Raw genomic sequence first — 15,610 nt, 5'->3', positions numbered from 1 at the left:
GTTGGTTTTATCCACCTTTGGTGGATGTGGTTATTTGTTGTATTATTGAGAATTCAGGCCATGCAGGGCATTATATGAATGTTATTATATTGTTGTATTATTATACACATATGAACCTTTCCTAGCAACTATAAGACCTTTTTATGACCCTAATTCTTCCATTTTAAGTCACTCCAATTAGAATTAAAAAGAACCCAACTCCTCTCAAACATTTCCCTCTCTACAACCCTCCATTTAACAAGGTCTAGAACTTGGAGCTAGGGCTTGAATTGAAGGTAGTTTCTTCATCAAATATCTTGAGGAATCTTAGCAAAGGTATGGTGACCCTTGATCTTTGATCAATCTTTCTTTCAAGGAGTCCAATCAAAAGTGTTTCAAAGTACAAAAATCTCAAATTCTAATCTACGCATGGGTTCATTGGAAAAACGTTTCTTAGCCATTATATTGATGATTTAATGTTTGATTAATGTTTTTAAAAATGATTTCGTATGGAATTCCTTGAAGAACCCACGTTTTCCATAAATTCCTAAATTTGCTTATGAAGTGGGTCTTTTGCTTATAATTCAAAGTTTATTAAATTGTGTTTGGATTGGATTGTATTAGTGACTCTTATGATTTTCTACATCTATCTATGATGAATTGATGATGTATGGATGAATGGAAGTTGTGGCCTTATGGGCAAGTTATGGATGAATTCTCTTGTGGTAAGTAAAATGGTTGGGACTTGAGTGTTGTTGATTATGGCTTTGAAGGATGGTAAGTTGATCTATTTTATGAAAAATATTGAATTAGTAGGGAATTGAGTAATGTTGGTTATCGCTTTTGGAAAATGGTTAAGATTGGCTTAATTTCTTAGTATTGATATAATTGTTATTGGTTGGTTTTATCCACCTTTGGTGGATGTGGTTATTTGTTGTATTATTGTGAATTCAGGCCATGCAGTGCATTATATGAATGTTATTATATTGTTGTATTATTATACACATATGAAGCTATATGTAAAGTTTTATGTGAAGCTATATGTGAAGGAATGATGTGAATGAGTTTTATGTGAAGCTATATGTGAAGGAATGATGTGAATGAGTTTTATGTGAAGCTATATGTGAAGGAATGATGTGAATGAGTTTTATGTGAAGCTATATGTGAAGGAATGATGTGAATGAGTTTTATGTGAAGCTATATGTGAAGGAATGATGTGAATGAGTTTTATGTGAAGCTATATGTGAAGGAATGATGTGAATGAGTTTTATGTGAAGCTATATGTGAAGGAATGATGTGAATGAGTTTTATGTGAAGCTATATGTGAAGGAATGATGTGAATGAGTTTTATGTGAAGCTATATGTGAAGGAATGATGTGAATGAGTTTTATGTGAAGCTATATGTGAAGGTATGATGTGAATGAGTTTTATGTGATCTTGTGATGATCCTATGTAAAGTGGATAGCATTGTGAGTTAAAGTATGATTTCTCATGATGTATATATGAAATGATGTTGGATTATGAAGTATCCTTAAATGAAAATGTGTGTCTTGAATTGGTAGACTTAGGTGCCTCTTCTTGATACATGAAAGCTATGAAATGTGAACTCTTGACTTGGTAGGCATAGGCATCCTTATCTTGAGAAATGAATGTATCTTGACTTGAAGTCTTATTGTATTGAAGTGGTAGACCTTGAATTGGTGCCTCTTCATTAATGAATGAATGTCTAGAATCGGTGAGACCTAAGCATGGTGCCCTTTCTATGAATGGCTAACGGGGCATTTTAGACAATGACTTCAACCGGTAGACCTAAAGTTAGTGCCCCTTCATGATGAAGTCTAGAACCCTATGTGAATGTATAACCATGGAGTCGGTAGACCTAATGGTGGTAGCCCTCCTCATGTGTGAAATGATGAACCTTGGACCGGTAGGCTTAAGGCACCCTTTAATGAAGAATCGGTAGGCCTAAGGCACCCTTCCAGGGGGATTTAATGAGCTATCCTTATGAACCTTGATTGGCCATGACTAAGAAATGGGGCCTTTCTTGGGAAGAGGTACTATGAGTTGGTTGAACTAGAAAAGGAACCTTCTCTAAGTACATATGTGATTGAATACTCTATGGGAAACAAGGCTAGCACCGAGTGGATGTGGTTAGGAAGGTGGCCTAGTTGAGTATGAGATTAGGCACAATGAACTTCCTTGGACATCCCCTAAACCATGTGCCTACATGGGATGTGTCCTAGTTCTACCCTTGGCAAGTAGAACACCTTCCACGGTGTAGGGTTTTATGACACCGGATTCCATGTCTAGCTTGCATGGTCTATGTCGGTTAATGCCTATTCCCATCATGTGGGATGTGCACTCTAGTTATTGGATAGGTTCTACAACGTGTAGGTAGTAGTATGGGATGCTATCTACACATGGCACGAGTAGGCTTTGAAGATACTAAAGTGAGTTCCCTAAGTCTAACGACTATTATGTGAAAGTCGGATACTAATGTGAGTTCCGTATATCTAACGACTATTATGTGAAAGTCCCCTTATGTGTTTGAATGTCTCCAAAATGGTTTCTTAAAGAATGTTGGTCTATTGATGTTATGTTGTAAAGGAAATGTCCTTATCTAAGATAATCTTAGGGAACACTTAAGTGTGCTTGAAGAGGTTGTATGGGCGGTCACTTCTTGTCTCACTCAAGTGTGTCTTAAGGTTATATTAGGTAGAGGTCCTATGGTAATGAAATGACATGTGTTCTTTTAAAGTTAAGCATGGGTTGTATATGGACATATGTTAAGTATATGTATGGTTGGCTATGGTCTTATATGTTAATGTTGACTTGTATTATGTCTCTTATACTTGTAAAGGAAAGGTTTTATCAAATGCTATGAAAGCATTACTTCCTTGGAAGTGAATTTTTGACATGTTTTTGCATGGTCTCCATACCTATTACTTAATTGTGCTAACCCCTTTCTTTCCCTTTTTGAACTAAGTGTAGGGATTTGGAGATGGTGACATGTCATGGCTTTGATAGGTTTTCAAGCGTTGAAGATGAAGACTTGGTGTGTCCTGATAGATTCGAGGACAATACCCAATATGTTCTTTTATGTCTTTTTAGTATTGTTTAAGTTGTGTACGGGATTAGTCCCGAATTTTGTACTCTAAAGTATTAGATGGTTATGAGACATCATGTATAAAGTCTAGAAAGTCTTCCGCTTGCTATTTTTTAATTAAATGTCTTCTTTGTAAAGAAAGTTTTTAATTCCTTATGGTTTTAGTGTCTATGCGATGAATGAATGCTAAGAGGCTTGTATTAGACCTCTTCGAGGTCGAGTACGCCGGTTACGACTAGGGGGTGCTCCCAGGTCGTGACAAACATGGTATCAGAGCATAAGTTTCCGGGATGGTCTTAGGTTGTCTCAAAACCACATCTAGTAGAGTCTTGTTCATAATGTGAAGCGCGCCACATTATGAATAGGAGGCTATTGGGTGCTAAGAAAGTTTCACTTCTTCATTCTTTTAGTCGTGCCATGGAGTTTCTCTCTATAATGTCTTCCCTTGTTCCGTATGTGATGGTCATTTGGGTGTTACCTTTGAGGAAGTTTTAATGTTGCAAGGGTGGAGGGAGAGAATGTTGGTTGTGATGCCAACTATGACTAGGTGACCTAGTAGGTGCGAGGTGAAAGATTGTGGTGACGACTTTAGTATGAATGGGATTCCTTTGGTTAAGCATGTTGTTAGTAATATCCGGCTTAGTCATGAGGAAGTTTTGTGATGTGTTGAAGGAATTTGTGAAATGTGTGGTGATTTAGAAATGCTAGGTGTAATGAGTATAAAAGCCTAGTGTTGTTTTGATCCGACCTTAGGATGGAAGGAGGTGAATTTGAAAGAACTAGTAAGAGTTTCTCCTAAGTGGGTGAATAATGTGGTTAGATGATAAGGTCTTCAAGTGTGGTTGATGTTTATGAATTAGGCTTGAAGGATGTTTTCATTACAAGAGGTTTAGTGAATTAAAGAGTTGGGTAAGAATGGTTTTTGTAAGATTGATGGTATATTCATTGATATTTTTATGAGATGTTAAGGTTGACCTTAGTTAGGTTTACCCTTAAGTGGGGGATGGTATGTTGAGTAGTGAAGTTGTTGAGAAGTGTTGATATCCTTACCTACTTCTATATGTCCTTACTCAAGACTAAAACAAAGAGTTCCTAGAAGCTTTGGTTATGTTTTGAAGTCTTATGTGAAAAAGAGTTTTCCATGGTTTCCTTATGTCATGCATGTTTTAAATGAATTCTTGTTAAATGAGAAAATGAGTTTTCATGAATTTTGTTCCTCATGTAATTATGCATCCATGATAAGTTGCCTAAATGTTGCATGAGTTGACTTATGAGCATGTTTAAAAAGTGTTTTGATGGTGTTGCCTAAAAGTGCTTCTATGAGAAAGTTGCATAATGTGCATTTACAATAAGTTGTCTATTTGCTTTACGAGGTGATAATGTGAGCATGCTTACTTGAGTTTTGGAGAAGGTTGCATGATGTGCTTTAATGAGAAAATTGCATATTGTGTCCTTTGATGTTATGATGAGCATGAGATGATTTGGAGAAGGAAGTACCTCCAATGAAATGAAATGAGAAATGAGAAAAGGTAAAGATGATGCATAAGGAGTTAGTAGATGTTGTGCCTACTTTCTTGAATTGCATGAAGTTGTGTGGGACTTTCTATGTGGAGTTGATGTTTCCTCCTATATTTATGCATTTTTATTGATGTTGTATGCATGTTGATGGGCTGTTTACTTGAGTCGTTACCCCCCTTAAGTGTTTAAAGTGTCATTCGAGGACGAATGTTCCCAAGTGGGGGATAATGTAACGACCCTAAAAATGAACTAGTTAAAACTAGAGCCTCACATTTGAATTTGGAGTTGAGAACTTGATGAAATGATGAGAAATGACTGTGACGTCCGGAAACTAGTCATTTGAACTAGTGAGTTGTAAGGGTCAACTTTAAATGGTCATATCTTTTAGCTCAAAACGAATTACGTGAGCCATTACCTATCCAATTAAAGGTCTCTGAGTCCTCTTTCGAACGCCACTGAGTTTGCCCAATTCCGACCTTGGAGTAAAAAGTTATGCCTGAAATAGTGAAGCACTGTCCAAAGGACGAGTTTAGACGGGAATGGGCACGATTTTTAAGTTAAGACTTTATGGGTCCTTAGTCCATTTCCAAAATTGACCCTATGCTATTCTTTTCCTTTCCTAGCAACTATAAGACCTTTTTATGACCCTAATTCTTCCATTTTAAGTCATTCCAATTAGAATTAAAAAGAACCCAACTCCTCTCAAACATTTCCCTCTCTACAACCCTCCATTTAACAAGGTCTAGAACTTGGAGCTAGGGCTTGGATTGAAGGTAGTTTCTTCGTCAAATTTCTTGAGGAATCTTAGCAAAGGTATGGTGACCCTTGATCCTTGATCAATCTTTCTTTCAAGGAGTCCAATCAAAAGTGTTTCAAAGTACAAAAATCTTAAATTCTAATCTACGCATGGGTTCATTGGAAAAACATTTCCTAAGCAATTGTATTGATGATTTAATGTTTGATTAACGTTTTTAAAATGATTTCGTATGGAATTCCTTGAAGAACCCACGTTTTCCATAAATTCCTAAATTTACTTATGAAGTGGGTCTTTTGCTTATGATTCAAAGTTTATGAAATTGTGTTTGTATTGGATTGTATTAGTGACTCTTATGATTTTCTACATCTATCTATGATGAATTGATGATGTATGGATGAATGGAAGTTGTGGCCTTATGGGCAAGTTATGGATGAATTCTCTTGTGGTAAGTAAAATGGTTGGGACTTGAGTGTTGTTGATTATGTCTTTGAAGGATGGTAAGTTGACCTATTTTATGAAAAATGTTGAATTAGTAGGGAATTAAGTAATGTTGTCTATGGCTTTGGAAAATGGTAAGATGGCTTAATCTCTTAGTATTGATATAATTGTTATTGGTTGGTTTGATCCACCTTTGGTGGAGGTGGTTATTTGTTGTATTATTGTGAATTGAGGCCATGAAGGGCATTATATGAATGTTATTATATTGTTGTATTATTATACACATATGAGGCTATATGTAAAGTTTTATGTGAAGCTATATGTGAAGGAATGATGTGAATGAGTTTTATGTGAAGCTATATGTGAAGGAATGATGTGAATGAGTTTTATGTGAAGCTATATGTGAAGGAATGATGTGAATGAGTTTTATGTGAAGCTATATGTGAAGGAATGATGTGAATGAGTTTTATGTGAAGCTATATGTGAAGGAATGATGTGAATGAGTTTTATGTGAAGCTATATGTGAAGGAATGATGTGAATGAGTTTTATGTGAAGCTATATGTGAAGGAATGATGTGAATGAGTTTTATGTGAAGCTATATGTGAAGGAATGATGTGAATGAGTTTTATGTGAAGCTATATGTGAAGGAATGATGTGAATGAGTTTTATGTGAAGCTATATGTGAAGGAATGATGTGAATGAGTTTTATGTGAAGCTATATGTGAAGGAATGATGTGAATGAGTTTTATGTGAAGCTATATGTGAAGGAATGATGTGAATGAGTTTTATGTGAAGCTATATGTGAAGGAATGATGTGAATGAGTTTTATGTGAAGCTATATGTGAAGGAATGATGTGAATGAGTTTTATGTGAAGCTATATGTGAAGGAATGATGTGAATGAGTTTTATGTGAAGCTATATGTGAAGGAATGATGTGAATGAGTTTTATGTGAAGCTATATGTGAAGGAATGATGTGAATGAGTTTTATGTGAAGCTATATGTGAAGGAATGATGTGAATGAGTTTTATGTGAAGCTATATGTGAAGGAATGATGTGAATGAGTTTTATGTGAAGCTATATGTGAAGGAATGATGTGAATGAGTTTTATGTGAAGCTATATGTGAAGGAATGATGTGAATGAGTTTTATGTGAAGCTATATGTGAAGGAATGATGTGAATGAGTTTTATGTGAAGCTATATGTGAAGGAATGATGTGAATGAGTTTTATGTGAAGCTATATGTGAAGGTATGATGTGAATGAGTTTATGTGATCTTGTGATGATCCTATGTAAAGTGGATAGCATTGTGAGTTAAAGTATGATTTCTCATGATGTATATATGAAATGATGTTGGATTATGAAGTATCCTTAAATGAAAATGTTGTGACTTGGTTGGTAGACTAAAGTGTCCCTCCTTGTTACTTAAAGTCTTGAATGCATGAATGTGTGAAATGGGCAAAACTAAGAAATGGTGCCCTTTCATAAGTCTAGCTTTCCTAAGTAAATGTAAAACCATGAAATCGGTAGACCTAATGGTGGTAGCCCTTCTCATGTGTGAAATGATGAACCTTGGACCGGTAGGCTTAAGGCACCCTTTAATGAAGAATCGGTAGGCCTAAGGCACCCTTCCATAGGGATTTAATGAGCTATCCTTAATGAACCTTGATCGGTAGATCCTTGTGGTGCCTTTCTTGGTAGATGTGCTATGGGTCGGTAGACCTAATGATGGTGCCCTCTCTAGCACATACATGTGAATGAAATTACTCTATGGGAACTAAGGCTAAGCACCGAGTGGATATGGTTAAGATGGTAGCTCTCCCGAGTATGAGGCAAGAGTACAATGAACATCTTTGGATATCCCCTAAACCATGTGCCTACATGGGTTGCTTACTAGTTCTACCTTTGGCAAGAAGAACAACCTCCACGGAGTAGGATAGACTCCGGATTCCATACCTAGCTAGTATGGTCTATGTCGGTTATGCCTATTCCCATCATGTGGGATGTGCACTCTAGTTATTGGATAGGTTCTACAACGTGTAGGTAGTAGTATGGGATGCTATCTACACATGGCACGAGTAGGCTTTGAAGATACTAAAGTGAGTTCCCTAAGTCTAACGACTATTATGTGAAAGTCCCCTTATGTGCTTGAATGTCTCCAAAAATGGTTTCTTAAAGAATGTTGGTCTATTGATGTTATGTTGTAAAGGAAATGTCCTTATCTAACATAATCTTGAGGAACACTTAAGTGTGCTTGAAGAGGTTGTATGGGCGGTCACTTCTTGTCTCACTCAAGTGTGTCTTAAGGTTATATTAGGTAGAGGTCCTATGGTAATGAAATGGCATGTGTTCCTTTAAAGTTAAGCACTATAATAATTTTAAATTTGGAGTGAAGAATTTTGTTCTTTCAAATTCTTTTAGGTTAGAATTTTCCCAAACATTTATAGTCATTTATTTTTTCACTCTATTACCTTGACATTAAGAATGATCTCATGTAATTGTGTAAGTACGTATTTATATTAATATCTATTAAATATCAAAGACTTGGACTTGGACTTGGGGCTTGGGCTTGGATCGGACCTTAAAATAAATATTTTTATAAAACTTAACTATTTGCTCTTTAAATAACAATATTTTTACAGACAAGAATAGTCTATATATCTGTAGTTTGATACAAACTGTCAAAATAGGTCAAAAATAAAAGTGACCAAGAGACAAAATAACACAAGATATAGAAAATGATAGTTTACATACACTCAATAATAATATTGTGATCATCAATTTTGAGAAATTTTTTCACAATATCTAGGCATGGTTGAAAAACAGTATTCCTCCATGCTTCGTCAACAACATCTTTTCTATCTTCTTTGAAAACGTCAGTAGCAATAATATGATGCATCGACCACATTTTCTCATTTATTAATAGTTGAATCTTGTCAAGTTGGTTACAAATTAATATACGAGTATTACGCTTGATACTTGAAATTGAAGCTTGAAGAATCATCTTCTTTGATTCATCATCTCCATCTATATTTTTTTCTTCCCTTAAATATCTGGCCATTTCAGGGACACCAATGGACTGTCGGATTCCTTTGGTGTAATCTGCATCTGGAATGAAAATTTGCCACACCTCATCCGCCAGCCTTGCATGCAACATAAATTTAAGAGTAGTTTTATTTAGTTGAACACATATTTGAAAACCAAAAGTATTATTAAGAAACCTATATAAGAAAAGTTTTAGTTAAAGTCATTATTAAATTTTGATTCATATATAAAATAACTACAAAAACTACTTGCATTGACCATTTCATCAACTCTCGTGTCAACTCTACGGTTCAAGACTTATTGCTCTACATCAATTCAAATAAAGCAACTGTCATACTTATATTTGAACATGAACACAGGGTCTTCCACAAGATTTTCAATATATGAATTTGACCCTCCAACAATAATTGGAACACATGAGTCTTCAAAAAAATTTATATGTAGACAATGGTCTTTAGACAGAAATCTTCGATCGTGAAGTTGGAATCTGGCTCAATTTCACCTAAAAAATTGTGAAACAAAATAACTGTCAATTAATATTCACATTAAAATAAATGAATCTCAAAAAAATGTCTTTTACGAATATGTATACCTAGCAAATAGTGTTGTACACCTTGTTTCTCAGCGTGTGTGATCTTCTCACGACCCAAACCGAGTCGTGAGTGGCACCCACACTTAACCTCCTAAGTGGGCTAACCAAGGAATCTAACCCTAACATATATCAATAATTCAATTACGAATAACAATAAAAATGCGAAGATCAAAACTTTCTAAAGAAACCAATCAAATCAACCTCTCAAGTCTATTACACATTATCCCCAAAACCTGAAAATCATCACATCAAGGACATCTAATCTTCAAATACTAAGTCTAAGAGTATTAAAGACACCAAAATAAATGAATAAAATAGTTTATGTCCGAAAACTAAGGACATCATGCCATGACCAAGAGAATCCAACATGAGCTGGACTGAATAACTCACCCTGGAACCTGATGTGCTGGAGACTGGCTTGATCTAAGGGCGAGTCGAAGTCACTGATACACTCGTTGCACTCCACAAAAAGAAAACAAAGAAAAACACAAATAGGGCTCAGTACAGGGCAACATGTACTGAGTAGATTACATCGGCCAACCCAAAATAGAAACTAATATATAATGAATAATAGTATAAAATCAACTATGACACTTAGCAGGTGGCAAGCAACAAACATATGAACCAGTGTCAACAACACTAAAGTAACTACGTAATCAGTCAACAATATCAAGATCACACGTGAGGACTCATGCCTCCAAACCAAACTAATTTGGGAATTGAGTTCTTTGAGATTGAGTATATTAAGTTAATTCAATATCTTTTTCCTTTAATATTACCGTGTTGAAACGTGACACTCTAATCCAATTATACCGTGTCGGAATGTGACACTCCGATCCAATAATACCATGTCGAAACGTGACACTCCGATCCAATTATACCGTATCGGAACGTGATACTCCGATCCAATTATACCGTGTTGGAATGTGACACTCCGATCCAATTATACTGTGTCGAAGCGTGACACTCCGATCCAATAATATCATTAATTTATCAGTTTTTATCACCACTTTTCAATTCATTAACAATATTTCATCAAGCCTTCTTTATTCAAGGCATCACTTCGATAGAGAGGGTTCAAGATTATAAATTCCATGTCTCAGGATTTCAGACCAATCACAAATCACACAATCAAGTACATAGAGAACTTCACAGTATCATTCAATGCATATCAATCACTATTAAGAGTCTATCTATCAAATAGAATAAACCATAACCTACCTCCACCGAAGAACCGAAGTCAAGCGAACTACTTCTCCAATGCTTTTCCTTTCCTCAATGCCTCCGAACCTTTTCAATCTATCAAGTATATGCACATAATTTGTAAGTTAACGAGTCTATAAAAACTCGTATTATTCTATGTCTAGCCTAGACCCAAAAACACACCTAATTCTATAATCAATTTCCTAAAGTTCAAACCTAGGAGTAAATCTTAATTCCTCCAATTAGCATAATTTTATTGGTATTCAACTAATACAATACTCCTAATATTTAATTACTCATCTCAATATATTAAAACATGAATTTATAATATAATAATGTAAGAAACATTCAAATCCCATCAAATTATACGATCCCAGTACTCAACTTTCAACATAGAATAAGCAGAACCTTATTTCTCCTAATGAACCATTCATAATTGCCCCATTATGTTGTCATCATTACTTATAGTAATTTTGCCCACTATCCTATTCCATTCCAGAATTAACACCACACATATGGCAAATATAGCAACAACAATATTTAATTGAGAGATTAGTTAGGTCCTAAATTAAACCATGAATTCGACTGAATTGAACCACCACAATAGGTTGCAACGGCAATAAACACAGGCCTAACACCAATAATTTAATTCTCTCACCCCAACAAATATGATACCAGAAACTAAACTCATTCCATATTCATATATTTATTATACCCATCAGCACATTACGCCATGAATTTCCACTCAAATTTGTCCTTACTTCTTAAAATAATCTCACTGGAAATTAACAGATTACTGGGAGCCAATCTTGTCTCCAACCCAACGCCACTATCCACACTCAATTCCAACCCAACGCCACTATCCACACTCAATTCAAACCCAACCTTAATTATATAATAATAATAATAATCACCCTACTATTAATGAAGGACATGAAAATTACCTGGATGTCGTTCTTCCCAGGTAGATGCGCCACAGGTATTATTTCCTTGCATGATTTTTTTTTAACCCTAATTATTAAAAGACTAATCATAAAAGTGTAAAAAGTGAACCCCTACTAATCTTAATATTATTTTCTTTAACCACCAACTAAATTAATTATTAAAACTACCCCACTAAATTCATTATTGTAGTTACGAATAGTCCAAAATACCCATTTAAAATCTATCGGAAAGTATTTTAGGAAATAAAAAGCTCTAGTAATCACAACGACCATAGTTACAGATGTTGTTGGTCACGATTTCAAGTCCCTTATACACTTGCATTTTGTCCGAGTTGATTATTTCTTCTCGAAAATGGGTGGCAAGGTCAACATAGAGACGAGATTTTCCCGGTCATGTTGCTCCCATTATGAACACCACTTTCTTCTTGTTAAACTTGTTGTTGTTGACGATGAAAATATTCATTTTATCTACACATAAAATAAAATCATAATAGTAATAATCACCCTACTATTAATGAAGGACATGAAAATTACCTGGATGTCGTTCTTCCCAGGTAGATGCGCCACAGGTATTATTTCCTTGCATGATTTTTTTTTAACCCTAATTATTAAAAGACTAATCATAAAAGTGTCAAAAGTGAACCCCTACTAATCTTAATATTATTTTCATTAACCACCAACTAAATTAATTATTAAAACTACCCCACTAAATTCATTATTGTAGTTACGAATAGTCCAAAATACCCATTTAAAATCTATCGGAAAGTATTTTAGGAAATAAAAAGCTCTAGTAATCACAACGACCATAGTTACAGATGTTGTTGGTCACGATTTCAAGTCCCTTATACACTTGCATTTTGTCCGAGTTGATTATTTCTTCTCGAAAATGGGTGGCAAGGTCAACATAGAGACGAGATTTTCCCGGTCATGTTGCTCCCATTATGTACACCACTTTCTTCTTGTTGAACTTATTGTTGTTGACGATGAAAATATTCATTTTATCTACACGTAAAATAAAATCATAATAATAATTTGTTTTAAATAGTAAATAATCTCATGAAAACCACTCATGCATACATTAAAAAATCTTATAAATATAAAGTTAATAAGCATAAACCTTGCTTGAGATGTAATAAACTATGTAAAAGAATATTTTTTCTTGATGGTGGTTATGAAAGAGATTGCATTGAGCATTTATGGTAAAATGTATTTGTGGACTTATTAATTGGCATACCATATTCAGAAATACTGATATCTTTTACGATAAGATTAATGACTTTTGAAAAATGTATAGATATGTCAACTGGAATTTTGGTAATGACAAGTAAATAATTTTAGGATAAAGTTATCAAATGTACATTGTTTGGAGATCGCATATAACTGGGCATTTATAGTAAATATGTGATTATGAACTTATGAATTGGTATGTACCAAATTTAAAATAAATTCATATCTTTTAGGATAAGAATATTTTTTGAAAAATCCCTACAAATACATCAGCTTGAATTTGGGTGATTAGACTTAAATAATTTTAGGATGAAGTTTCTAAATGCACATTGTTATGAGATCACATACAAGATTGACGAAAATATGGATTTTAAAAGGATTGCAAAAAGAACCCAAAAATATTTCTGAAGGAATACATTCAAGTGATAATGCGTGTAACATCTCGCACCTAGACACGACTATAAAGAGTTTAAAATATGAAAATTTTGATTTTTGGAAAGAATAAGAAAAATCTAGAAATTTTGTCTAAGTTAAGAAAGTGAGTTTTGGCCATTTTCAAACGGTCATAACTCCTAGCTCAGGATGATTTAGGAGAAAATCTTGATATGGTTGGAAATCCCTTGGAGAGATCTTTCCAATGCCGCCAATTTGCGTGATTTTGACATCGTATGAGTGAGATATGCCTTTCGGAAGTTGGGATGTTGGATTGAGGAAAGTCCCAATCTGGATTTAGGGAAGGGCAAAGTAGTTTTTTCTCTAATTTAATTCCTAATTCGTTTTTAGGGATTTATTAGGGTAAAAACTTATTTTGGTCAGATTAGAAAACTTAATTCACGCTTAGGGCTTGGAGAAAAGAGAAAGGAAGAAAGAAAGGGAGAAAAGCAAAGATTTCGCCAAGAACGTCAAGCGTTTGGAATGGAATTCGTTGGAGGTGATCCCTATTAAGGTATGTGAGATATTTTCGTGTTGGGTTAGTTCACCCACACACCAACTTATTTCAATTCAACGATTTGGAGTTGTTTACATGTTAAGGTTCTTGAAGAACATTGTTGAATTCTTGTTGGTTGATTGTTGAATGCCCAGGGTTGATTTGATTTGTGTTTTCGAGTTGTTTTTTGAGTTAAATCTATTGGTTATTGAGGATACTAATGATTCTAAGTGTTTGGGGAAAGAACCATTGAGGATTAGAAGGTTTAGAGTTGAAAAACAGAGAAGAAAAATCGTCAAAACATGGAGAAGGGGGTGAGGCGTCGCGCCAGCCAGCGCACCCCAAAACGGACTCTGAAGTCCACCCCTTTGGGCGACGCGCCATCCAGCACTCCTCAGCAGCCTCTCTGACGTTTGTGTGTTGGCGCCCCACGCCTCTCAGAGCCCAGGGACGCCAGTTCTCCCCATTCGTTCCCCACCTTTTAGTACGTGTTCCTTAGTGATGTACCAACATTTTCTAGTTGATTCCAACACTCTAAGGTACATCTAAACATCATGAAATCATCCATAAACATGAGATCATGAACCTTGAATCCATAATCTAATTCAAGGGAAGTTAAGATCAAAGTCAAGAGAAGTAAGGGTCAAGTCAAGATAAGTTCCTAGAGTTTTCCAAATGTTTTAACTTTGTTTTAAGACTTCAAGTTCAAGTTGAGTAAAGAGTGGAGAGTAAAGTTTGAAGTTCATTTCTTCAAAAGTATATGGGGACTAAGAATTCCCAAAGAGATTTAAAATGTTTTCACATTTAAATAAGAACGAAAACTGAGATTTCCAAAGAACCTTCAGGATAGTTTTCAGCAAAGTAATCGCTTTCTAAATGAAACAAGAGGGGAAACTTTGATTTCCAAGATAGCCTTTGAGCTAAGTTTTTGAGCACTAATCTCAAATCACAAAAGAAGTATGTTTTTAAAACATAAGAGCTAGTATATTTTGGGAGTAGTATTGAGAACTGATATGGGAATGCGAGTTCATATTAACTCAAGTCTCCATAAACCATGTAGCCATCATGGGTAGAAAAAGGGTCATACTTTTTAGATATGTCACCATATAATCATGTAGCCACCGTGGGTAGAAAAGGGCCATACTTTTTAGATGAATCCTTTTCGAAATAGACTAGTGGATCCATTAGGCAGTTCAGGTTCTATACCTTTTGCCGGGTATAGGATGCGCTAGTGATGAGTCTACAAATTGGACTCATTTAGTGCTTTATTTTAATATAAATAGTGTCCTCAAATGCTTGTTTTATCTCAATACCTAATTAAAATGCTTAAGTTTCAGGTATTTGAAGTTTTACTGGAAGCATGGACACTTGGGCGCAAAACGGGAGCAAAAAAGGGGGTTTGAAAAGACAAGAAATGAAAGTCTGCGGATCGCCGAGTCCAACTTGGCGAGTCGCCGAATTGACATGCACCGCCCTTTGTTCCAGTACGCGAAGCCTTGAAGGAAGTGGATCGAAAGGCCAAGAAAGGAGTAGTCGGCGAGGCACCAATTAGTTCCGCGAAGCAGTACTATATCGCCCAATGATCCAGAATACGATGATGTTGAAGGAAATACATTGAAGGCGATGAGCTAATTAAAGGGCGGATCGCCGAGTTCATCGGCGATCTCGACTAATGTCGCCGAACGATCCTCCGCAGCACAATCTGTGAAAACTATAAATACTAGTTAGAGTTGTAGTCTTAGGGTGGAACATTTTAGAGTAAAAAATATTATTAGTCTATAGTATTTTTCTGTATTTTTCTCTAAAGTTTGGAGAGGGTTTTGTGGAGACTTGAAGAAAGGAGTTCATCTTCCCCAAGTTGGAAGTGGGTCTTCT

The sequence above is a fragment of the Solanum tuberosum genome, unplaced genomic scaffold, assembly GCF_000226075.1.
Source record: "Solanum tuberosum cultivar DM 1-3 516 R44 unplaced genomic scaffold, SolTub_3.0 scf00261, whole genome shotgun sequence".
In the NCBI taxonomy this organism is placed as follows: domain Eukaryota; kingdom Viridiplantae; phylum Streptophyta; class Magnoliopsida; order Solanales; family Solanaceae; genus Solanum; species Solanum tuberosum.
The sequence above is the reverse complement of the archived record's forward strand: the minus strand, read 5'-3'. Positions refer to the sequence as shown.